The sequence below is a fragment of the Haliotis rufescens genome, unplaced genomic scaffold, assembly GCF_023055435.1.
Source record: "Haliotis rufescens isolate VD_foot unplaced genomic scaffold, xgHalRufe1.0.p SCAF_2, whole genome shotgun sequence".
NCBI classification, from domain to species: domain Eukaryota; kingdom Metazoa; phylum Mollusca; class Gastropoda; order Lepetellida; family Haliotidae; genus Haliotis; species Haliotis rufescens.
The window spans coordinates 59,473,880-59,499,064 of NW_025963890.1; the positions used below are offsets into that span (position 1 = coordinate 59,473,880).

A 25,185-nucleotide genomic window follows, 5' to 3' on the forward strand; every position below is an offset into this window, starting at 1 on the left:
TAGAAAATGAATATGCTTACATTTCCCTTTCCCTCGGATAAACAAATACATGACAGTCTACATTGTATTTACACATGATAGCCTTGTATTTCACTCAATAGTCTTCTGTTGGTAACCTGGTAAAGGTTAGGCAATAAATGATGCCTTCTCCCCATTTGTGACACCCCCGTTTTAAGACGGTTAAGTATCATATACGTCATGGTTGAATTGGTAACTAATCCACTGTCAGGTACCCGTTGACTGGCACAAACTGGGAAGACTACTGTCTTCATCTTCTAAAAACCATCATCATCAAAGCAGTAAAACTTAATTGCTTCCTAATTGTATTTGATGCCCCGGCGAATGACTTATAAAATTTAAAACGTCAACTCTAGATAATAAATCAGTCTGGATTATTTTCAGAAAAGTATATCAACTAAACGTTAAAGGTAAACTAGAAAATGATATGAAGGACCCCAGGTGTTCGCGAAGAGGTTACGTTTGTCCTATACCGGTAACACCCGCCACACAATTTTCATATAGATGTAAGCGTTTGTTGTCTAGTGCCGCACCCACCAATACTCCTGCCATACGACGAAGGCATACGTGCAATCGAGTCTGGACCAGACAATTCAGTGATTAGCATCATGAACACTAATCCACGTCGTTTACCCACTTATACTAGAAATAAAAGGGAACAAGTAAACCACCCCATCTGTTTCATTTTTAGTTCAAAGCATAAAGATTCTATAAACCCTCTTCGTCATTCTATTTTCAATACTGTATGACAAGATTGATAATTTCAAATTCCCAGTGGTCAATTTCCCCATTATGACGATGAATATTCAAGCAGCTCCAGCCTTTGGTATCTAAATTTCACAAGGGGCGGTCCGGTAGCCTAGTGGTTAAAGCGTTCGCTCGTCACGCCGAAGACCCGGGTTCGATTCCCGACATGGGTACAATGTGTGAAGCCCATTTCTGGTGTCCCCCGCCGTGGTATTGCTGGAATATTGATAAAAGCGGCGTAAAACCATACTCACTCACTCACTAAATTTCACAACTTTAGAAGTACAATTGAGCATGCTCTTTCTACGAAGATTTCAAAGACTCTTGCTCAAAGGTTGTTTGATCAGGCTTACGACATTCTAGGCATCAGTAAAGCTTTGAAAATGTTTTATGATAGACATGTGGAGAACATTAAAAAATAATGTCCTATGAAATTCCATATTATTGACTTGTATGATATGTTCCCGAACTTTTCAAGGTGAACAATTGACTTGCCATTGCATGTGTTTGTGACGGTAGCCACTGGTGGGCAGGATACAACAACCTGGTATCATCACTATATGATAGTGATTTCTGAACACATGCTTATGATATAGTCGGAATCGTACAAAGGACTCTGCTTTCAGTAGATATTTCTTATGATTATGGAAATTGTATGTGTCGCTAATATTTATTGTGATACAAGGCCAAGCAGTCAACCAATTCATTGAAATAAATATTTGTGTGTAAGAATGTATGAAAGGTCATGGTATGGGATAACAGTGCGCATCATAAATCAATAACCGTGATCATTAATGAACCTTCTTCTCCATTACGCGGTAACTCAAATCGCATTGGGCTGTTCCAACTGTCGGTAAACCGAGCATGCAATCAAGCCCTACCTAGTCATTCGTGACCAACTCGTTTTATTCCGGGACATGCCGAATAGCGACTCGTGACCCTCTCGTGGCCATTTTTGCGACTGGGTTTCCGTCTTAGCGCAGACGTGCATGTTAAAAGAACTGTCAACTCGTTGCTTAATGATTCACGTATATTTCCCCACATATCGTATATAATTCAGATACTATTTAACGCATCGGAACTGACAGTATTATACAGTATGATTGAACACATATAACGGTATCTTGGGTATATTTTTAAAAGCAAGACATATGTAAAATCAAACACTATTCCATTCCACTGGGATTCTGTGACCGAAGTACTTGAAGTCATTCGCGCATTCTGATTGGTTTGTCGTATTTTTGCACATAACATTCATCGATAGGGGGACTTCATGCAGGTTACGGAAAGGGGCGAGTGGTGACGAATGCTACCCAGTGTATCCGTCTCACACACGGGTGTAAGACACATGTCGGGTATGTCTGATTGGGAAGAACGGAAGGAATGGCTACACGCATTCTCCGTATATGGATGTCACAGGTTTCTGATATTGTCAGCCATTGTTCTCGTTTGAGATTATTGTCAAAACAACACTTGTTTTGATTGGCTGTCTTTTAACAGTTTTTAATGTCGTTATTTTACTGCTATTGCTTAATACTTTCCTGGAAATGCCTAATGCGTTTTTATGATCCAATTGGAATAAGTATTCTCAGAACCGCGCGGCCCTACCTATTTCAGGAGGGGCTATGTATAACATGTGTTCAACTGCATCAGAATCACCAAACAGATGTATGTAAACAGTTCTTGCACCTCATCTATTATATTCGACTCGCAAAGTGTATTTTATGCTGACATAACGCCATCGCAGAAATTCGGTCTATTTACACTTCTATAAACCATCTTCGTCATGCTTGAGTAATGTGCTTGAAGATAGACCTGCCCGTAATAACAATTTACATCAACCAATGTTTTGGGGCCATGAACTTATTACACCAAAAACCTGTGATACGTGGATTAAGTTGCTAATTATACGTAATCCAAGTGTTATTTAGAGTTAATAAGTCATGATTAAATTACATAAAACGGATCAAACTGATTGAATAATGCGCACATGGTGTTTTTAATAACAACATAAAATTGAAACCATATTTACGGTGTTTGGTAGTATGGTGTTTCGCCACTCACTGGAACATTAACTGACGTCCCCAAAAAACTCTACCAACTGAAAATATATATTTCAGACAAAGTATAATTTTTTTTTCGATGAAGTCTATCTAAAACACATAACCTAAATACAACAATAGTGTAGGCAGAAAATGTTTATCGTCTGTTACATGTTTGCGAGATAACACGCGAAAAAATGAAAAACACGTGCACCACGGACAACTGCAAATACACGTGCGGGTAAGGGTATAAAACGATTGCGACGGCAAGTCAGACATCCACAGTGATAAAAAAACACAAAAGAAATGCCACGACTCACAGTCGAACAACGTGAACGAGCCTTGGGTATGGTACAGATGGGGGCCACCCACACCCATATTGCACGAACCTTCGGCTGCTCCCGTGTTGCCGTTACCAACTTGATGCAACGTTACAGACCGACAGGGCGGACCGCTCACAGGCCAAGAACAGGCAGACCCAGGGTGACCACGCCCCATGATGACCGGTACTTGCGTACCTTGCACCTCCGAAATCGTTTCCTGACAGTGACGTCATCGGCGACAAATGCCTTAGGTCAAAGGGTTAGTCGACAGACAGTGGCCAGGAGACTCAGGGCTCATGGAATCAGGGCTTTTAGACCAAACAGAGGACAGCTTTTGTCAGCGCAACATCGTCGTCTGCGATTGAGATGGGCCCGGACTGTACGACGTTGGCAACGACGTGACTTGCAGAGGGTTGTCTTCACTGACGATTCTGTCGATTCTGTATGTTTAGGGCTGATGGAAGACAACGTGTTTACCGCCGAAGGGGTGAACGAACGGCGGCGTGTTGCGTGCAGAAGGTCGTACCATATGGTGGAGGGAGTGTCATGGTGTGGGGAGGGATCTGTGGGCAGGAGAGGACACCGCTGGTCATCGTTGACGGAAAGTTGACAGCTCGGGTTACATCGATAACATTCTTCGTCCAGTTGTCCTACCATTTCTCCAACAGCAGCCACGTGGTGACATTTATCAGCATGACCATGCTAGAGCCAATACAGCCAGAATTGTTACTAACTTCCTCGCAGCCAACAACGTCAACGTCCTCCCGTGGCCTGCACGCTCACCCGACATGTCCCCAATAGAACACCTCTGGGACTTGATGGATCGTCGTGTTCGACAACGACCACACTCTCCAGCCAACCGGCAAGAACTGATCTTGGCCCTCCAAGAAGAATGGCGTCAAATCCCACGTGACCTCATCAGACGACTGACTTTTTCTGTGCGTCGAAGAGTTTTTGCGTGTAATGAGGCATTTGGTGGTCACACACGCTACCAATGACTTGTTATTGAACGTGAGCGATTGTTTATGTACTCTGCCTATTGTCCATGATTCTGAAAGCTCGAGTTTTGTACCACACCCAACTTTGGGGGGCTCTGGCGTCATTCTCGGTCGCGGTATGATTGTCATTTTCAGTGTTGATTATGTTGATATATTGATCTTCTCAATACACTTTACTTCATGCATGTATGTTTTGTTGTTTTTGAGCAAGAGTGAGTTCAAACTCTGGCAAAGTTTCTTTTGGACGTCAGTTTATATGCCTTTGTATACAAAACGTTAGGAGTCATGTACACTAGCATCATGAAGTCAAGAAATATTTAGATTGTAAAACTGTGACATTATATCAAATCTATCATGGTAGTAAATCGAACAAGTGCAATGAAATGTTCACTGAATGGCTGTATGGTGTGTGTCTTTAGACTGAACTGACTGGAGTATCGGGGGAGGGGGGGGGGGGGGGGGGGGGTCCTACATGTTTATATAATGATTCTGTTTGTGCTCTGTATTTTACCTCGCAAAGAATGTAAGACCTCCTTCCCCCCTCTCTCTCTCTCTCTCTCCGTCTCTCTCTGATCACCATTAATAATAATATATGTGGTATAACGTGATAATATCGGCATTTGACAATATTGCTTTAATCTACACTTTGAACATGTATAGAAACACTCTACCCTGTCAACACTTGATGCTGCTCAAAATAAATTTTGAGAAAAAACGCCAACATTCCACGTGTTGGAGGCAAACAAGTTTTGAAGTAGAAGTTTTGGTACAGTTGGACCTTCGCAGATCGGCTTATTATTGTATAGACCGGTGAGATGTTCCAGAAACAGTTCAACCGCTGTATGGCCCCGCTGTCTGGAAGTGTCTTTTACTCTCAGTGAAGGAATACGTTTCAAACGAACTCTAACTATTTTTTGTATTTTATGACTGCATGTCAGGAAGTACCGAATGGAAAGTATCTGTATACGCCAAAGTGGATCATCATTTTGAATGTATTTACCAGATGGGGCGTTCTGCCCCCATGGATAGAATTTGTAATCTATTAAAGAAAGTATTACCAAGCATGTAAACTTAATCGAATGCAGCAGCCAAAATAGCAAAGACGTATTCTCACATCAGGTCCATGACATCAATTCAGTATCAGTTTATTTTGTGTTTGTATATACTCCCTGGTGTAGTTTCTTAAGAGAGGATACATTCGATACTCAGTCGCAGAATCCGCTGGCAGTAGGGTCGAACGCAAGAATTTCAGCCTTTATTACCTTGGTTTGTCAGCACCATAATGTTTTCATGGGCTTCGCTAAACTGGCAAGCATATACAACATCTCCTACAGTAAGGTAACACGCCGGGATATAACATAAATACTGTTGAAATCGGTGTTAAATAGCTTAGCAGACATTGGCATCATATATTTATAACTTCCTACTAGGTGTAAAATGTGAATGAATGTGCAAAAACTTACACTGTTTGATTGACATTCGAGAAGTTGGTTGGCATTTAAGAAAACATACAACTTTATGGAAACAACTTCTGGTTTGTTGCAAACAGCAACTTTCCATGTACATTCTTACACCGCAGCTTTCAGAACTGCCGCTGCGTGGGGCTTTTTAGCCTGACTAAGAATTCAGATCCCAGCCACCCTTCCGTCTGCCGATTGTTTTCCACACTTTAAGACAAACACGGAAGTAAGCGATACATTTATCATTGTACGCCATAACATCCACCATACCATTGTCCCTGCCATACGTGATAACAAATACGTAGATTAAACAAATAAAACCCAGCAAAGAAAGAAGTGACAGGAAGACAGGAATAAAAAAGTCCATTGTCATACTGCGACGCGGGATAGCAATCGACAATTCCTCTCAAAACGCTCCTGTTTCCAAGAATCGAAACATTTAACAACATTGAGGTGTCGGGTTTCACCTAGCCAGTAAGTCTCCGTACACACACATTGTGTGATCAGGAAATACAGCCGTGATACTACATGTCGCTTTAACACGAACACTTCAGGCCATCGCCATAGCCATCAAACCGTACATTTTACAGACAAATCCCTTGGTTCAGGCTGTTTTTTAATAATGAATTTTGTTGGTATCAGATATCTGTTTGGATGACTTGCTGTTTGAAACCTTTTATTTGGAATCCCAAAAGGGATAGGTTGTCCCCCACCCAAGGAGAAATTTAATTATTGAGTACATATCGATCACGTATGACTTAATGCTTGTAGTCCACACGTCCTGTATCATATCTATCCGGGCCATTGTTAACCTGACCTATACTTTGACAATCCCCTTTGCACGTTACGAAATCACAATGAAATTGCATTTAAAATATTCGTTAGAAATCTGAAGTAGATACAGAAATTATATATATATTTTTAATTATATACAGGGATTATATAATGGTAGATAAAATAACTGTTAGCCCACTCAGACACAGTATACAGTCGACAAGTCTTTATTTCATCCCCTTAATGCCGAGCCAGGCAGGGTAACAACAAGTATAATATTTTAACGTCTTTTGGTATGACGCGTCGATTGAACCACCGACCTCCCGCTCTCTACGGAGGCGGTCTAGGGACACCAGGTGTTGGTTTACACATTGGACTTGTGAGGAGTCGACCACGGTGAACATGGAGACTCAACGCTTTATCCACAAGGCTTCCCAACTGCACCGACTTAAGTAAGGCGCATATTAAGGCTCCTATTTGGATGGAGTTTGTGAAGTGGAACTGCGCAGTGCACACTGACAATGGACAAAGAATACAATGTAGGTATCACACTGTTTATATGTATTGTGTTCTCAACCTACCGACACACTATTATCTGTGTCAGGGTATCCGAAAACCCCTCCTTAAAATACAGCTAACGTGTTACCTTATTATCTTATACACACAGCAGCGATTGGTACCCGGCAGGATGAGATGGTAGTAGGAACAGTCATCCTACTAGGGGTAATAAGGGTAGTATTCTCCCCAGGGAGCTCAGAATGCAGTTTGAATGCACACATATCCGTTGATTGGAGAACTAATGGCATGCATATGTCAATTTGTGGCATGGTGTCTTAATAAGGCGACTATGCTTGTCGTAAGAGGCGACTAACGGGATCGGGTAGTCAGGCTCGCTGACTTGGTTGATGCGTGTCATCGTATCCCATTTGAGTGGATCGATGCCCATGACGTCAATCATTGGATTGTCTGGTCCAGACTCGATTATTTACAGACCGCCGTCATATAGCTTGAACATTGCTGAGTGCGGCATTAAACAACAAACAAACAAACAAACAAACAAAGATAATGAGTTGAATCTTAATTCTGAAGGTTTTAGTAATATGGTTTGAAATGTCTTAAACAATGCATGGACTAATTAGTTATTCACAGGCAACATTAGCAAACGAATTAAACTTTTAAAATAGAAATCAAAATTTTATATTTTGTGTGACTTCGACCAGCTGTTGGTAACGAAGAACATGGGGGTTAGGAACTGACTGCTGTCATCTACCGACATCACTTTGCCAAACCGATAACGCATACATATCTCATGTCAATCACGGTCACCCAATATCAAAAATCAATTCCATGATCCGAAACATGATTTCATGTAAGCCTTCAATTAATATCAATACACCCGTGAAGATGCGGGTTAGAATTGATCTTCAGCAACATGTTGGTCGTGAGAGCTAGACAACACAATGGATCGGGTTGTCAGGCTCCATGACTTGGTTGATGCATGTCAATTGCGTAGATCGATGCTCATAATGTCAATCACTGGACAACCTTTGATTATCTTATGACCCCCGTCATAAAGCCGAGTGCGGCGTTAAACAACAAACTAACATTAATATCAATCACTATATAAGTTTGGCAAACATTTATTCCGTCTATCCTGCACGGTGAATTAGTAATGCCCGTATTAACGCTATGTTGCAGACAGAAATCTGACTTCTGTCTCTGACCGGGGTTCCTAAAGGTCACTGGGTCATGTTCTGAACACGCCTCTGTCGCTGAACGTTATCATCGCCTATTTGATACCAGTCTCGTGGCTATTAGAACAATTACACAACTATTGGAGAGAATAATCTTATAATAATTCACCACCGTTGAGTCAATATTTGACGTTTTCCGGCATCGAGGTGTATGGGCCGGAGTAATCACGGGGAACTCTCTTGGCTATTCTTTGACATGTCACGTGGTTGCTGGGTAATTCAATTTGCGGAATTGTCAGGAATGATATCATTATCGGTAAACGCAGAAGTTATAAGAGTGTGGTTTGGTGGGTGGTCAGTTTCATTCTTGACACCTTTGTGATATGAAGCACGACTGAGTCCCCGATCAACAGATGTGTCATTGCTGACAGAAGTCCTTATTGCACACAGGTATGTCTTTAATTCTATGTAAAGTGCCGACCATTTGTGTGTGTGTGTGTGTGTGTGTGTGTGTGTGTGTGTGTGCGTGCGTGCGTGTGTGTGCGTGCGTGTGCGTGTGTGTGGGATTTTGTATCGAGGATGTTGTTTTTGCAACACCTGCAGAACGAGATAAATGTTTTCAAGCATTATCTGGGACAATTTATTTTCTTCATAGAGCTAACCACCCCCAAGAATATCAAATGGTCGGTGTCTAACAACACGTTTCTCCTTTAACCGTTCCAGTATCATGTGTAGAACATATACATATCGAGTTTGGCGGGTGAGTTCTGACTGATACCAACATCCGCCATGACGGGTTAGTCTAGCGGACAAAGTGTTCGCTCGTCATACAGACGGTATGGGTTCGATTCCCCATATGGGTACTCATTCTGAAGTCCATTCTCTGTGTTCCCCGCTGCGTTTTGCTGAAATGTTGCTGAAAAGGACGTATCAAAGACAATAATCGTTTACCATTCAACAGCATTCAACATTATTAGCATCTGGAAAGTTTTCCCCTTGAAAGTTGAAAGTTATGTCTGAATTAAAGAGATTCAATAAACGGAATAAAGCAGATTTCTACGTACTATTAACGAATCTATTTGTTGTTTAAAAGCAACATAACGTCCGCTTTGGTAATTATATCTGTGTTCAATAGTGATTCAATAGGCGACGGTATAAAGCAGATTTCTATGTATTATATATAAACCAATGTATTTGTTGTTTACAAGCCACATTACCAAAGCGGATGTAATGTGGCATGTAAACAACAAATACATTCGCTTTGGTAATTACATCTGTACAACTACAAATGATTATTGCTAATCTGTTCCCATGAGACAGAGCTCCCCACTCTGACCTTACTCGCTATATCGCAAATGGCATAAAAACAGCGCTGTAGGCTATTATCTAAACGCTGACAGTGATATTTGAGTTTACACATATCCGCCAGTATAATGGATACATCACTATTAACTAGGTGGTAATAGAAATATATATAGGGTATTAGCTGCTAATGTCAATGGGGAGTTAATATCGAAACACAATACTCTTATTTTTTGGTAAACATGTTATGATCAGCCTAACGTACAAATGTAAGATGATACAAGTCAGTATGATACATTTACGATATGAGATATCTTTCAATACATCCTATATATCCGGGCCCTATTTCAGTAAATCCAATTGGATATGCTGCATAAAGTAAACGGAAGTTTTGAGTGGCATAATACAATATTTCAAAATACTTGCACATTGATATTGTGAGATGAAGAACAACTGAGTCCCTGATCAACAGATGTGTCATTGCTGACAGAAGTCCCGATAACACACATGTCTGTCGATTACCCTCTATGCATATACTTCTTTATTCAGTAGACAAGACAAGAAGATTATTGTATGAAAGGCCTCCGGCCTATATACAAATACACACAATGTACACATACTTTCAACATATATGTGCGTTCTAGGAGACATTTGTATTTACAAGTTCTTGCCGAATATTGAGTGCTTGATGGAGAAATTGAGCTAAACTGTAGATTACATCAGAAGATTGATTAGACATACGTGATATAAGGGATGTGGTACATTGCTGTTTAAGGTATTTAGCGGGTACAAAACGTTTTCGGATATCTTGGTAAAACTCACAGATAAAAAGTACATGAAATTCGTCCTCAACACCCATCACATAATGGACACAAACGCATAGATTTTAACGTATTTTGTCTTCTTCCGGTATTTACTCTAATATCACAGTATGTGTGTAGGTCTTCCGCCCATGGTACAATGGAAGGTCGACAGAAATCAGTATGGCAAAAGGGCGATTCATTGGTGATGTCCAAACATGGCTGTATATCCAGTTAACGATTTGTCTCGGTTTGACATTAGAATATTAAACTTAGATAATGTAGGATGGAAATGAAACTTGTCTCGAATACACTGCTGACGAGGGTTACCATTAGCGTTACAAATTAACAAGAAATGATGTTGGTCCTCCACATAGTCCATGCTACTTATCTTACACAATCATTGGTCTCTCGAAGAATTATTGTGTCTGCCAGTTTCCACATGTAAATAATATGAGTTACAGCAGAATCGAGCCATTGCCCATCTTAGGTTACAACTGATAATTAATATTCTACAGTGAAGGTTGATTTAAAAAGTGGATAAGGGTGCATCTGTGAGATCTTAACACTTGATGAATGCCAGTACTGTTCAAAAGCCGAGTTCAACCGTGTTACAAATTCAGAAATAAAAGGTTTAGGTAAATCAGTACCCTGAATTTCCCTAATCCAACTTATACCAAAGCAACTTTATTTTAGACGCCCCATTAGGTTTACCATTGGCAGCTTCAAGATACGGCATATAACTCTTTTTAGCCAAGGGTAACGAGATTCAGACATATTTACAATTGTGCACCGATATGAAATACATCGCTTATATACTGAGATATACAATGGATATCTTGCACATTCATCCCTGATACAGAGGTTTGATGTGGAAGAGTGAGTGAGTGAGTGTGGTTTTACGCCGCTTTTAGCAATATTCCAGCAATATCACGGCGGGGGACACCAGAAATGGGCTTCACACATTGTACCCATGTCGGGACTCGAACCCGGGTCTTCGGCGTGACGAGCGAACGCTTTAACCACTAGGCTACCCGACCGCCCCTTGATGTGGAAGACTTTACCCCAAATAACTCAATCTCTTTGTAAGGGAGCGACCGTTTGATTTTCGTGGTTAGCATTTTGCAATAATCTAATTTTTTTTGTGGTAGTCAATTTCTTGTTAAACCACCAGCCAGAAGCACCCCCACACCAACCCCCACCAAGAATATGATACACATCTAGTTTGACGGGTAAGCTCTGAATGACACCAACATCCACCATGACGTCGGGGTAGTCAAGTGGTTAAAGTGTTGGCTCATCACACAGATGGTTAGGGTTCCATTTCCCATATGGGTACAGATTCTGAGGCCCATTCTTCGTGTTCCCGCTGAGATATAAAGGCGAGTAATGCTACTCGCTCGTATCAAAGACAATTACCATTCGACAGCACGAAAGTTTATAAATTAGTTGAATCTGAAATGTTTTCCTCCTTAAAAGTTGAAAATAATGTTGTCTGAATGGAAGTGATTCAATAGGTGACGGTATAAAACAGATGTCTATGTAGTATATATAAACCAATGTATTTATTGTTTACAAGCAACATTACATCCGCTTAGGTAATTATATCTGTGTTAACTACAAATGATTATTGCTAATCTGTTCCCATGAGACAGAGCATCTCACTATGACCTTATCATGCTTCCTATTTTATTTGATCCACAAATGTCATAAAAACATCACCTTCCTCTATCATCGAAATGCTAAACCGTGATATTTGAGTTTGCACATATCCGCCTGTATGGTGGATACATAACCTATTAACTCGGTGGTAATAGAGATAAACATAGTGTATTTGATAATAATGGAGCGTTAGTATCGAAACACAATACTGTCATTTTTGTTGACCTCATATTTTCGTTATTTGATATCTTTCGAAACGGGCTTTTGATCTCTGAGCTATTACAGTGACTGCCGTTTGATATTCTGCATACAGTAATCGAAGTATCGAGTGGCACACTGTTTCATTTCACGTACTCAACGACTCACCAGCTCAACTCTAATCAAGTACTTAATAATATGTTAATGAAACCGCCGCAACATTCGGAAATCTTTAAGAGCAATCTTTTGAAATTGTTCCAAGATTTTGGGTTCAGTAGCATCATGTTGATTTCACTGATATTCTAACATTCTAGTTTGGACTTAACTTTCAAAGAGAAATTTAATATCATTGTCATTTCTATGTAGATATTGAAAGAATCAATGACGTAACACAATGATGACCCGCAATCAACCAAGGTACCGAACTTGACCATCCAATCTATTTGGCTGCCTCTTCTTTTAGCTCGGAATAACCACTGCAGGATAGGACGCACTTTTAAAGTTATTTTTTCCACCACATAGGATTATGATATCATACAAACCCATAATGCAAAACCATGCTCTCTTTTATTTATTAAACAGTTTGAAAGAAAGATACCCTATTATTTAGCTCAATGAAGGTATCAGATGTGTGATTTTGAGGATTAAGGCTATGAAAGCAAATAAGAAAACGTACAACTTGTGGTAAGAACGTCTGGTTTATCGCAGATAGCGACGTCCCGATTTAGTTTCTTACACCGTTATCAAGCCACGTGTAAGAATCTTCACCGAAACGTTGCTATATGCAAAAACCCAGAAGTTGTCATCCATAAAGTTGTACGATTTCTCACCAATTTATTTACTCACCAATTTATAGAATGCCACTCAGTTATTTAAGAAAAGGCTATGGAGTTATTTGTGCAACGTCCCAACGGTCTTAGGTCTCAACGTCCCAACGTCCCAACGTCCCAACGTCACCAAGGTCCCAACGTCCCAACGTCACCAAGGTCCCAACGTCCCAACGTCAACAAGGTCCCAACGTCCCAACGTCAACAAGGTCCCAACGTCCCAACGTCACCAAGGTCCCAACGTCCCAACGTCCCAACGTCACCAAGGTCCCAACGTCTCAACGTCACCAAGGTCCCAACGTCCCAACGTCACCAAGGTCCCAAAGTCCCAACGTCCCAACGTCACCAAGGTCCCAACGTCTCAACGTCCCAACGTCACCAAGGTCCCAACGTCAACAAGGTCCCAACGTCCTAACGTCACCAAGGTCCCAACGTTTCAACGTCCCAACGTCACCAAGGTCCCAACGTCTCAACAAGGTCCCAACGTCACCAAGGTCCCAACGTCCCAACGTCACCAAGGTCCCAACGTCTCAACGTCCCAACGTCACCAAGGTCCCAACGTCAACAAGGTCCCAACGTCCCAACGTCACCAAGGTCCCAACGTCTCAACGTCCCAACGTCACCAAGGTCACAACGTCTCAACGTCCCAACGTCAACAAGGTCCCTACGTCCCAAATGCAATCAACTAAGTTACCGACCCTGACCACCCAATCTGTTCAGTCGTCTATTTAGCACGTGTCACTGGTGACCCGTTCTACCTCCTTGCAATGTGTAATAATCACTTGCGTTTGTAACACATGCTGCAAATATGTACACACAGGTATTTTAAAACTCCACCGCCACCTTTTCTGAATCTGTAGCTCTCAGCATGTGTCCATATCACAGCACGCCACGCTTATCAGCGCAGTTTTCTGAAATAAACAACTCTTGTAATGTAACTTAATGAAATCCGTTGTCAAAGTCGTAACTAATCTTGTCAATTACATGTTGGTTACGTTAGGCTGTTTCCCAAAGGTAATAAAAAGTGATTTACTGTTAATGGCAATTGCAGATATTGCAACGCAATAGTGATATCACCGTCCAGGGTTTGGAGAATCAAGACCAACTCATACTGAGTAGATGCATAAAAACAAATTTATTAAAGGATATATTTTGTCACGTTTAACGACAATATGACTGAAAACCATGAAACCGCATGGTATTAATTTACAGAGCTACGAATGAAAGCTTTAAATTGGTTTTCCTCTTTATGGACCGCCTACGTTGTCTAGTGAGTAGATGTGAACGTTACCGTTCTTTGTGGTCGGCATTAAAGGCATACAACACGAACTGGTCGGCTCGGAGTGAGTATCGGTGTGGGACATCCATGCTAAACTGCGGCATGGTATCTCAGTGGGCTAGCACTACTAAACGTACAAACGTCCCCAGGGCGCTATGTTTGACTGAAATAGGGACAGATGGTCACATTATGTCACCGACTAACTGTTTGTCTTTGTTCCCCATCGACCCCGGTCGTTGCACATGCTATCAACCACTCGCTGTTCTGGTCGGGATACGATTATTGTGATTTAGATGGGATATTGCTGACTGTGGCGTCATCAGTCACTCAGTCATGTGAATCCAGTTCTCAAACATGCGATTCGGGTTATGGCGTCAGCCTACATTAGCCTCGAAAAGTCAACCTTAACACGTAGCAGTAGTGTACACTGTTTATGTGATCTATAGGTAACTCGCGGGCACGGGTGCCCTGTCTTCTAAGACGCCACAGTTCGCTGTTCAGAGTTAAGCTCCCAAGGCGTGCCAGAAACATATGGTGGAGGATTCGAATCCCAGTTCGCTCTGACTATATCTGTGGGGTCGTTAACACGATACTTGAGGGATTCACCATAGTGGTAAATGTCTCCGGCCTGCATCACATCGGGCATTCGTTCCGCGTCTTGTCTGAGATATTGTTCGAAGCGGCGTTAACCCCAACTCCCTCTCTCACTCACTCACTCACTCACTCATTCACTCTCTCATTCTTTCACTCACTCACTCTTTCACTCACTCACTTACTGTAAGTGACTGTGAATAGCTAATAATGAAAGGTCCTCAATTATCGTATTTAATATTACATTCAAATGTTAATATTACTACTGGCATCATGTACAAGCCAATTTCCTATGTTGGTTTGTGGGACAATTTTTGTTCTTGCTTGTTGCTTGAAAGGCCGTGCATACCATTATCACAACCCGTCTACCATCATTATCGCTCATGTCAAACAAAGTAGCACTATCGCTACCACAGCTATATGGGTTTTCAACTACGAGCTGTGAACTGCTGCAACACAGACATTGTTCCGTCCCTTCCTATATAATGCATGATCATAGAATCGCGTTTTACAACCTCATCGCGTTGATGAGTCGAAGGCCACATCATTCGGCGCCGGGGATTAATATTACATCACCTGTTGTACAAAGTCTACTGCAGCCCGATGTACATTTAGTCGTCGGTTACTCTCAGTTGGTAGAATGAGCGAAATATGGCTGCTGACTCCATTTGACGTGAGTATATATATGAATAGTGCCAACTAATTGGTTCAAACACGCGGCTGTATGAGTTTGAGACTGTTATCATTATTCGAAAGGATCTTTCTCATTTTAGATATGTGATTTTTGTTATGTTATGCAATGTCATACATAGTCATACAACGTGAAATGTCAATAGTCATACAGTGTCAAACACTGTGACCTTATGTCATACATTGACAAATACTGTCATAGAACGTCATACACCATCACCAGTGATACAACGCATAACCTCTATTTAGCATAAGAAACATCGTGTTGAATACTTATATACACCCACTGAACCACTCACATCGCCATACACCGTCATGAACTGTAGACCAGGTATACAATTCATAAACAGATGTTTTGATCGCTACTCCTTCCGCACTTGCTTATCGAACTAAATATAATGACAATTGACAAAAAATGTAAATATGAAGTATTGCTTGGAATATCGACCCTTACAGTTAATGAATTAAACAACTAAGTTTATCGATTTTGTTCGTTAATGATAATAACGACATGTTTTGTGTAGTCTTGTCGAGACCAGTGTGTTTTGTTTTGAAAACAAAATGTTTCGTGATTATTCGTACTTTGGGACCTGCTTTCGAGTGATTCCTATTAGAACAACGTCAAATTGAAATTGTTTCAAGCGGGGATTGGGGGTAACCAAAATAATAGTATATGTATCATACATGCAGTTTTTTAATATGAACGAATTGAAAACCACATCTACCTGGCGAGATTTATTTGGACACAAATCGATTTGAAAATGGTAATATCAAAATATATACAGAATATGCAATATACATATTCTAAGATCTTAAAGTTCGCCAACTTACCATGAAAGGGCTAAATTAAACCAGACAAGCCTCAAAACTACAGAATGCAGAATCAACCTTTATAAACGAATAATATTAAAGAGAACCCTGTCATTTCAGCTATAAGAATGAAATGACCATTTGTGTTGCTCCAGGCATTGTTATTGAACGCGGATAGCAAAGTCGCTCACACTTTGCACACTGAACATGTTTAGCATGCCGTCCACGATGACCTGTCCTGGACATGTGTCCTTTAACGTCACAACGTCATATGGTTCATTTCCACAAACAAGGAGAATGTCTCCAAAAGTGTACATGTCAGAAAATGAAAAATTGCGCACAATAGGCATGATCGAAGCTGGCTAATCACAGAATGCAGTTGCCAGACACTTTGGTAAATCTAAAAGAGTGATACCCCGACTGATGAGCGATATCGGCAAACGGGTGGGGTTAAGGTGAGGGTGGGTAGAAGAAGGCCTAGAAAGACGACTACTCCCAGGCAGGGTCATATGCACGCACCATTGCGCTGAAGAACAGATCCATTTCTGCACCAGAGCTGAGGGACAACTTCGATGTGAAGGATACGAAACAGGTTGAAAACTGCAGGTTTAAAGTCAAGCCGTCCTTCAAGAAGAATGCGTCTGACTATGGCACACATGCATCTCAGGCAACACTCGGAACAGCAGATTGGAGGTCGTCAACAGAGGCATTGGAGATACACCATGTTTTCTGATGAATCGAGGTTCTGTTTACGCTTTACAGACGGTACACAACGTGATTGGAGACGGCCTGGAGAGATGAACTATCAGGCAGCCATCCAAGGGCGCGATGGGTACGATGCTGACTTCATCATGGTCTCAGCTGGCATCACATCCGACAACATGGAAGATCTGATGATCGTGCAAGGGAACATGACCGGTCAACGATGTGTGGACCAAATATTACGTCAAGTGGTCATCCCATTTCGCCAGTGCCTAAGTCAGAACGTTTACTTCCAGGATGACAACGCACGTCATCATAGAGCTCGTGGTGCAGTCACAACAAGGTCATGCCCAGCCAAATCTCCAGACATGTCACCGATTGAACACCTTTGGGATGTTCTAAGTCGAAGCGTTCGCAACCTACCTCAGCGTCCCCAGCATTTGCAGCAGCTTGGGCAGACCGTACAAGAAGAATGGCGAAGGCTATCACGAGAGACATTCCGGCATTGCATATCAAATATGCCTGCATCGATGTCGAGCCTGATTCGATGTCGTGACTGATTCGATGTCGTGCCTGCATCGATGGTCACGGGGGATGGTCCAGAGTTTGACTTTACTGTGAAGAATGAATTCCACAACATCATTTCTTTACACATCATTTATGAATAAATTTGGGTGTTCCCTTAAATATTATTCCTAGTATGCATTGATATAAAAATAACGATATCACACCTGCAAGTGTCGTTTTGCATTTATCACATGTCTCTCCAACATATCACTTATGAAGTAATTATTTGAACAACCTACAACAAAAACCGTCTCCTGTTCAATATATAACAGCCAATGACCCATTCCACTACATGACATGTGTTCTACGAATGCTGCAAAATCGTTTGAAGCGTTGTGTGAATAATGACAGTTGACGACTGAGATTGTTTTGAGATCCAAACAAAGGGATCCGTCCCACAAAACGGTGCTAGATCTACAACTATAAAAATATATATGAAAGCATAGATAGTAGTCTACGATTATTGTTAATTATGAATCAAAACTCAGAACACTGTCCCGCAAAGCGATGTTAACGCTACGACTACCCTAAAGCATACAAAGAACAAAGGGATTGGTTCTCAGTTCTACTCTCGTACGATAACATTAACGTAAAAACATAAACACAACCTTAACAATAATAATAGTTGTGGAACGGCGCTAAAAGACCAGGGCCCACTTGCACAAAACGATCTTAGCGCTAAGACTATTGTAAGCCTATGTTAAAGTATGGGAGTTAAGATCATCTTAACGCTAAGATCGCTTTGTGCAAGTGGGCCCTGGAAGGAATACTTTTCAACTAAACTATCCAGAAAAGCGAATTCATTCAATTTATGTATATACAATATAATCAAAATATCCACTGTTGTGGATACTCTCTGTTCATACAGTTCTCCTCACATGCCCTGTGGTTACATACCCTACTGTTTATGGGAAAATAGAAATTACACGCTCCAGTAACCGAACATCTACACGCTCCAGTAACCGAACATCGTTATTGATTGACCCTGGTTATTCATTGGGTGCTACACGAATATAACATTAATAAAAGTGCTTCGCGTTAGTTATTGACAGTGTTGACATGGTAGCACGCTGTTGTGGCTTGAGCTTGTTATGGAACTATCAGCTTTGCTGAAGACGGTAAGTTAAAACTAGAAGTAGTAATCATGAATACTTTATCATAACCATGTACTTTTACTATCGGTGATGAGGAAGAGAATAGAGTTGAATATGTTTAATGTAATAAGATCAAGTGATCATAATAAAAAAGGATTCTGCAGACAGAAAAAGATGTATTTATAGTGTGTAGGTTCTCATGTTACACAATTGTCTATAGTCAGTTATACATCGTATGATTCCACCTGGTGGCGATTCCCAGAGTACAGTTGGTTCCATGTATCTTGTCGAAAGAGGTTACACTTGATCCGGTTGTAAGGCTCCGAGACATGATTAATGCGTGCAAATCATGTAAATTAGTTCATATCAAGCTGATAGTGACTTGAACCATATCATAACCAGTTTATGTTTTTGCGTGTGACAACGTGTCGGACGGACCAACCCCGGCGTTTCCTGATATTTTTAGGCAACTGTCCCCCAAATTCAGTACATATCATTCTCGGCTTCGACATATAAATAATAATAATAATAATGATAATAACAACAACAACAACAACAACAATAATAATAATAATAATAATAACGAGAGTGAAAAAGACATTTCACAAAAAAACGTGTAATTTAATTTCAAATTCACGATAACAATTCTGTTGAGAAATAACGTTTCACAGCTCATTCGTAACGTAAAACATCGACTCACGGCAGATTAGGAGAGCCAATAAACGTCGGTATTCCTACCCGCGATGACCCTTGTTCATGCTTTCAGTCACTAACGTATGAAAGCCAGGGCGCCGTGATATAGCTGATTGGCCTACCGGTAGCACCCGCGACACAAATCAACACGACAACATTTCTCAAACAGAATTATTTTTGCATTACCTTCGATTTCTCCTATGATGTTGTGATGCATATTTGCTGTGAGTACAATTGATTTAATAAATATTCATTATTCCGTTGCTGCACTAAAGAAACACTTTATATATTTGTATTTTGTCTCTCAAAGCCTGACTTCTATAAACATCTGCGTCCTATTCGAATCATCTGCCGCTATTGTTCATGGTGTTATATTTAATAAAATGTAATCCATCGCAACAGACGTAATTCTCTGTCATGCGTAAAAGTAGTATTTCAGGGCATTGAAAAGTATGTAAGCGTGATCCAACACTCTTTGCTAAACTGACAACGATGTTTCAAGCTCTTCGCAGGTAAGTACAACTCAATTATCAGAACCTGTTTCACACGACTGCCACAATCAGAACTGATCCCCTGCACTGCAAAGCATTTATTCTATCAATATACTTCTGTAGTGGAGCACCAGAACTTGGAATGCTAAGCTTCAAACCTCTTGATTGCCTTTACAGAAATAACTCGTTTCATGTAACAAGGGATTTATAGTCGCGGCCTCAGTACGTTTAATACGCTCTGGCACGCCGTGGTTTGAGTTCAAATCCACTTTTAATTACATACAACGTTCGGCTGGTAAAGAATGGAATATGTTCTACTTAGATAGTTCCCTACACGTTTGAGTTCAAGGTTTCATTTCATGTATGATTTGATGGCAATATTTTTATTCGACTTCAATAATCTGTGTTACTCATAAAACACCCTGGTGCGTCTTAATAATATCATTGTTTGTCCTTTTGTGGGGGTGCCGGGGCTCAGTGGCGATCTCCCGTTCGTCAAACAGGCAGTTGTCACCCAGCCAGTTGTTAGACAGTGGAGTAGAAAGTAATTAAGACAATACAATAGCTAGAATAGGAAAGATCTAATTAGCGGGCGCTACTCAGGAAGGAATACCTTGATTACATAGATAGATAGATTCTCCTTTTCCCTCCAATGTTGGAGATACTAATGTGATCTGTCAATCATCAATAATGCAAATCGTTATTTAAGTACACGTTCAACGTTGTTTTCGCTAAGCATGTAAATAACCTTATTAATGACTTAGTTAGTGGATGTACACACTGCACCTTAGTTTTACAGTCTTCCTATCTGACCAGAGAGTCTGGAATATCTTCAAAGGATAAGGCATATAAGTAGGATTTCCATAATAATATCGTCGTGAGTCCATGGTTAAAACCATTCACATCAAGTGTGTCACAGGTGGATTCAAACATGATTATATTTCTTACGTGAAGATTAGGTGAGGTGAGGTGAAATGGGGTTTAACGTCGCGTCCAAGATTATTGCACTTATATAGCGACGTGCATGCACGTGTGTGTGTGTGTGTGCGTGTGGCTGCTTGTACTAGTCCGGACTGATGCCGATTTATAGTGCTAGCACACTGAGATACCATGCCGCAGTTTAACATGAATACCCCACTCAGACACAGTATACTGACTCCGAGCCGACCAGTCCTTGTTTTAGCCCCTTATGCCGAGGCGTCAGGCAGGGTAACAACAAGTACCATCTGTTACCGTCTTTTGGTATGACGCGGCCGGGGATCGAGCTCCGGATCTTCCGCTCTCCGGGCGGACGCTCTACCATTAGACCACGGAGGGTGAGGGTATAAGGCAGGGGTTTTGCTGTGCACTTCACCAGATATGTTGCTGTTATAAGCTTTCTGACGTTTGGGAAGTTACCGGCCCAGTGGTCTAAGGGGCCGCAACTCGCTGTTCAGAGTTGCAAAGCATCTATGATCGTGATCGTGTGTTCGAATCCCGGTTCGCCGTGACGTGGTAGACGGCTGAGACCTACATCATTTCGGGCTTTAAGCTTACACTAAGCTGTCACGCCATGATCTATCTGAAAAACGACGTTGAACCCACCCCTCTTTTATTGTGGTGCCTTCTATAGGGTTTGGCTCGCAGTCAGTGTCTCTGTGCACCGGTTCAGTTTAACGCAATTGATGTTTCTGTTTGCGAAAACACCGATACTTCGATATCTCTTCCCAAAATAACACCATATGATCCCAACAGGATGTTCACCGGCACTAGAGTCTGATACTGGCACGTTAATTTGTTTGTCGCAAACTACTGGAAACTCGATACCTATAATTTTACTATCGATATCCCTGTACTTAAAGGCAATGGCGTTTTACTGCACTGTAAAAAACTATTAAGTTGGAAATCAATATTTTTGTAATTGAATTATCTAGGAACAAGTGGCAAGAATGCATTTTACCGAACGTTGAGATGCAAAATAACAAGGGGCTGTGGGTACGTGCCCGCCTCAAAACGGATCGGATTACATGTTTTCGTAAGTAAATGTCATTTTGAGTTTCCAAGTTAATAGAAAATACTACATGCTTGTTGTTATGTGGTCCCGATTCACTGATGAGTGAGTGAGTTCAAATTTAACGTCGTATCGGCAGTTTTTCAGCCATACAGCGACGAGGATTCACTGATGAAGTTGTCGCACGCCGTTATGAAACTTCTATTGTCGAGTACTTTTTAGATGTTGATGTCAGATTGGGTTCGATGTTGATGTCAGATTTTGATGTTTATCAATAGATTTGATATTAAATTTCGAGTCTTAGTCGCATTAAAACATACACTTGCAAGCATAGTCATTTTTGCTGCTTATTTGGAGCATTATCGCCCTATTTTAAATAGTAAGTCTCCGGCTTTGTAACGTGCAATCAAAAAGGGGAGGTGCGATGAGGTAAAATGGGGTTTAAGGACACGTTCAATCTTCTTACACTTCTATAGCGACGTGTACGCACGTGTGTTTGTGGCTTCTTATACCAGTCCGAACCAATATTATAATGCTAGCTAGCTCACTGAGATAGCATGCTACAGTCTAACACGAATAGCCCACTCAGTCACAGCATACTAACTCCGAGTCGACAAGATCTTGTTTTATTTCCTTCCTGCCGAGCGCCAGGCAGGATAACAAGTACTATATTTACCGTCTTTTGGTATGACGCGGCGGGGATCAAACCACAGACTTACCTTCCGCTCTTCGGGCAGATGTTCTATATGCACTAGACCGCGGAGGCGGTCATGTTGGGGTTGTAATGGGACATGTGTATTACGCTCAAGACTTTTGGCCTACAACGATAACATAATCTAATATTTTGAAGTGATATGATAAATAATGGACGAATAGCCACGAGTTCTGTTTGCATTGTCAGCTAATGTATGGACCCCCTTGGCATTGTCAACAAGGGTCAGGGGTAGAATAGGTCTTCAGCAACCCATGCTTGCCTTAAAAGACGACTATGCTTGTCGTAAGAGGCGACTAACGGGATCGGGTGGTCAGGCTCGCTGACTTGGTTGATGTCATCGATCCCAATTGAGTGGATCGATGCTCATGATATCAATCACTGGATTTACAGACCGCCGTCATATAGCTGGAATATTGCTGAATGCGGCGTAAAACAACCAACCAACCAACCAATATCAACAAGACAAGGCTACGTTTGATACCCAGTAACCTAATTCCGGCAGAGTTGTGTCCCATAGCATCAAACAAACTTTGTTTGTTCAAGTCCCAATTCACCCAGATTATAATCTCAAGTTTGTTAGCATTACACCCGCGCACATTGGCCTCACGATAACTGTGGCTCCTTCAGATGTTGGATATATCAAAACTTAAATCCTGACCTGTCATTCTGTCGTATTATGGGACCAATGTGTTCAAAGCTTTCACGTGAACATTTGATAAAGGATCCGTTTCACTCCGACATGTGCACGTATAGATTTGATAGAGTCTTTTTAGGATCATACCGTTTAGGCCCTCAAGACCTAGGACTGGATACAAAAACAACAATATTGGATTTACCGTAAAACCAGACAGAGGGTCAGTTAGGTAAAAGATATGCGGGTCAACACTGCCTTTTCTCTGGCATATCGGGTACTTTGTCTCATTTTACTCCCCCACAGTGTGTGCTACTTATGTTCCGAAGAAAATGGTAATGAGGCGACAACGACGTGCACGCCGAATATATATACGTTAAATAACGTGATATAAATAAAAAATATATTTGTTTCATCTGTTTAAATGGACGCTACACAATCAGTGACACATTGTGGCCATCCGTTAAACATTATACTCGATGGTTCCGAATATATAAAACGCCTGAGACTGGTCAGTATCGATTATCCGCCGAAACGGTGATTGAGTGAGTGGAGTGGGTTTTTAACGTCGCTTTGAACATTATTCCAGTTATATCATGGCGTGTCAGCTGGATGTGGGAGGAAAGCCCGAAGTGATGCAGGTCTAAGACGTTTACCACTTCGGTGAAACCCACGAGCACGGGTATGGTGCTGACAAAACTAGAAACATAATCGGGGCGAAACGGGATTCGAACCCACAATCATATGTTTCTGACGTGCCCAAGGGACGCAACTTTGCACAGCGAATCGCGGCGCCTTAGACGACTGGGCCACCCGAGCCCCCTCACACATATAGGGATCAGTGTTCACAACCGCACGGTAGTGTATGACAGCTAACCTTCAGAAAGGTTACCGCACAGCAATGAAACACCTGCCACAAATGACGTCAACAAAGAAAGACGGATTTTGGTACTGATTTCTCTACCCGGATCGCAAATACGAAAATAATGCCATCTAAATTAAACATTGCCCACACACAATTCAACACACGCAGTCTTACTACAAACTCCGCTATTGACAAGCACAGCTCGTTAAACGGGAATAAATCTTCATTATCTTAAGCACGGCGGTTCAACATCAATCTGCCGAGTGGTGAAATACACATCACATTTCGACCTGCCCTTTCCAATCCGATTGCAAGACCACCAGCCACAAACACTTCAATCTTTCATCCCAGCATTACCTTCCTTCCCGATAGAACCCACGCCTGTAATGCAGAAGAATGGTGATATGGTACAATTAGGTTTTCTGTCTATCCCCAAAGGTGAGTGTCAGTCTATATATCCTTGCCAGAGAAATGTTGCCTCGCACGATATATGATATCACCAGATGGTCTGTGTACCGCAATCTGTTCTGATCGAAAGCAGTACAAGCGGTAGCTTGTAGTCTTGAAACCTTGCATCGAACGTAGCGTACACAACGATACCAGGAGCACTATTCAAACAAACTTTCCCTGTCCGCCTGCTGTATGCTTCTGAATCAGTTACATGTAGGTAGCACAACCGTTGTTAATGTCTTGATTCACCTGCCATCACGTGACGTCAAAACCCAACAATAATAATCTTCTCTTGGAGTTACGTCAAACAGTTGATGTTGTTATCAAATCATTTCACTACACCTTAAAGTCATTTTCTGTGATCCTAGCACAAGAAATAGCTGTGTCGATTAACGTTCCCGAAACACGTTAACTGCCAGACGTAACGTTATACATGTTAAACTTGCAACGTGACTTGTGTCAGCGGCCTCAGTGATCAGGTAATACGTCATACCACTAGCATACCAATCTCCAGTGCTATGTACACGGCACATAGGACCCACGATATGATATACGGATTAGAGAGCACACTTCAAGGCTCCTTGGGACTCTAAATCATCGATTACCGGTTGGGGAGTGCAGTCTTTGTGCGATCGGCGTTGATCTGGGTGGACGCTTGCCGTTTTACGCTGTTCAAGGTCAACGTGTAAAGAAACTTTTCAATACGATTTATATCGGAATTTTCAATATGGGGATATTTCCGGATTTCTCGGTAAGTTTGTTCTTTAGTTCA

The 25,185-nt window shown here is 41.4% G+C and overlaps 1 protein-coding gene across 3 annotated transcripts in view; it reads left to right on the forward strand.

Moving 5' to 3' along the window:
* Window positions 1–25,185, forward strand: part of LOC124142001 (prostaglandin E2 receptor EP3 subtype-like) — an 80,611-nt gene that overhangs the window by 10,875 nt on the left and 44,551 nt on the right. The window contains exon 1 of one of the 3 annotated variants that reach the window (XM_046510248.2): window positions 8,258–8,506. The exons of 1 other annotated variant lie outside the window; for it this stretch is intronic. The gene's annotated coding sequence lies outside the window, so the exon portion shown is untranslated. Of the gene's footprint in view, window positions 1–8,257; window positions 8,507–24,892; window positions 25,165–25,185 lie in introns of those variants that run through there. One more of the 3 variants, XM_046510232.2, reaches the window with a different exon arrangement.